Source organism: Salvelinus sp. IW2-2015, linkage group LG6.1 (assembly GCF_002910315.2).
Source record: "Salvelinus sp. IW2-2015 linkage group LG6.1, ASM291031v2, whole genome shotgun sequence".
Taxonomy (NCBI): Eukaryota; Metazoa; Chordata; class Actinopteri; order Salmoniformes; family Salmonidae; genus Salvelinus; species Salvelinus sp. IW2-2015.
Genome location: NC_036845.1, coordinates 15,796,567 through 15,798,813, shown reverse-complemented (window position 1 = coordinate 15,798,813; position 2,247 = coordinate 15,796,567). Strand labels below are relative to the sequence as shown.

Below are 2,247 nucleotides of genomic sequence, written 5' to 3'. Positions count from 1 at the left end.
AGGCCCAACTCATGCAATCACAGGTTATCTACCTTGGTCAACTGGTTTCACAGGGAAAGAGAGAGATGAGACAAAGTCGTAAGGCTTCCATACAAGCTGCCAAGGAGCCCTCTACTATTAAATAACTTTGCTCCTTCATGGGCTTGTGCAACTACAACAGATGCTGGGTGGACTCCTTCGCCGACATTGCACAACCCCTTAAACGACCTCCTCAAGGGAGACCCTCATTCAAAAGACTCTTCATGGAAGAACAGAAAGAGACTTTTGGCAAGCTTAAACTAGCTCTGTCATCAGTGCCGGCTTTGGGCATTCCGGACTCAGGCCAACCGTTCACCCTCTTTGTGGCTGAAAAAGATGKCTACTTTACCTCAGTGCTGACACAAGACCATGGTGATTGTCAGAAACCTGTAGGCTACTATYCGAAGAAACTGGATGATGTGGCATTGGGATGGGGTCCCTGTCTGAGAGCTATGCAGGCTACTTACRTCGCTGTGTCGATGGTGGCATTGCTTKTTCTCGACCAACATCTTACCATCAAGTGTCCACATGCTSTTCATACTCTTTTGACRGTGAATCGAGCTGCACAGGTCACAGCTGCTCGTTGGAACAAATGGTCAACTGTGTTGGAGGCTCCTRACATCATCATACAACGTGGCTCACCATGTAACCCAGCTACTCTGATGCTTCCTCCGGATACCACATTACTTGAACACGACTGTTGCGAGTTGGTTTKGGATCAGCTCTCTSATGGGTTTATTAAGAGTTATCAGTTGGAAAACCCTGAGTTTATCTTATACACAGATGGTTCAAGCATTGTCGAGYGGGGTGTGAGGAAGGCAAGCTGGGCAGCTACTAAAATGGACAATGTGATAGTGACAGACACGTTACCTGCAGGAACATCAGAACAGGTGGTGGAATTGGTGGCTTTGGCAGAAGCATGTAAACAGGCTGAAGGAAAAACAGCTAATATCTACACAGACTCAAGGTATGCTTTTGGTGTTACCCATGATTTTTGGAAAAATATGGAAAAACAGAGGATTCATGACAACACTGGGAGCTCCTGTGAAGAACCRACCAGAGGTGATGGCTCTACTGAATGCTCTCCAGTTACCTGGTCAAGTTGCAATTTTTTTAAATGAAAGCACACGGGAAAATCTTTATAGGTAATGACCTGGCTGACATAGCTGCCAAGGCGGCTGCCAAGAGAACACCTCTGTCACCTAAACTGATTAGGAGGTACACATTGGATACATTGCAACACATTAGAGACATGCAAAGCAGTGCACCAAAAGATGAAGTGTGGGAATGGATGTCTGCAGGATGCGAACTCAATCAAGAAGGTGTGATCAGAACCTGATAAGATTCTACGTTGTACACGGCAGTAATCATATTATGAATATCTAGGGGAATGTCCAACTTTTTCCTGAAAATCAGGGACATGCTTATTTAAGGAAATCTATGTGAAATATCACGGTCTCTTGAAAACAGGACATGTTACATTCACTTTTTTCTTTCCTTCTTACAGGTTATGAGAATCTACCATCTGAAGCTATAGCAATATCCCTTGACCCAAGGCCTGTACCTGAAATGATACATGATCACCTGTGAAGTGTTCATTAGAGAAGTCCTTATCAACAGTGGAACGGAAGAAGAATTCCTCACTACTGGCAGACTGTCAGTCACTAATTTCTAATAGTTTCCTGTGGGACTGATACCAGTGGAAGAGCTGGTCACTTTTAAAGAACTTGGTGAATGATTAACTTGCCAATAGGACAATTGAATATTATTGTCTTGCAGACAATAATGTTTTTGTGAGTTTCCTCCAAATACAGGACACGGTAGGAATCGTCAGGGACATCATCATTACAACTATTAATACTTATTTCTATAACTTTGTTTGAAATCTATTTATTATTGCAACAGCAAGTAAAATATGCCCTTTGTTTTATAGAAATGCAAGACGTTTAATGTAAATTATTTTATGCGTACTGCTAATGTTTTTTATACTGTCTATTTTTTCATGTTTTCTATTGTTTTCTAAAAATACATTTGAAGTATATTTATTTTTTAATGTTCCAGGGGCAGTGTAAGAATATTTTAAGATAATAGACAAGTCAGAGGACTAGAGGTCAATAGGGAATTAACAATCAATGGAAATAGTTGTTTTTCAGTTCACATTTGTTTAGAATATGTGTAGGAATTTCAGTCCTGGACTCATAGCAACATGAAACAAATAAGGAATTAATT

The 2,247-nt window shown here is 41.1% G+C and overlaps 1 long non-coding RNA gene across 2 annotated transcripts in view; it reads left to right on the top strand.

Annotated features, from left to right (window-relative positions):
- LOC111965203 (uncharacterized) overlaps nucleotides 1-2,247 on the top strand; it is a 14,719-nt gene that overhangs the window by 3,822 nt on the left and 8,650 nt on the right. Inside the window, exon 2 of one of the 2 annotated variants that reach the window (XR_002877485.3) lies at nucleotides 1,526-1,926. The exons of the other annotated variant lie outside the window; for it this stretch is intronic. This is a non-coding gene — a long non-coding RNA (uncharacterized lncRNA). The remainder of the gene's footprint in view (nucleotides 1-1,525; nucleotides 1,927-2,247) is intronic. 2 annotated transcript variants of the gene reach the window in all.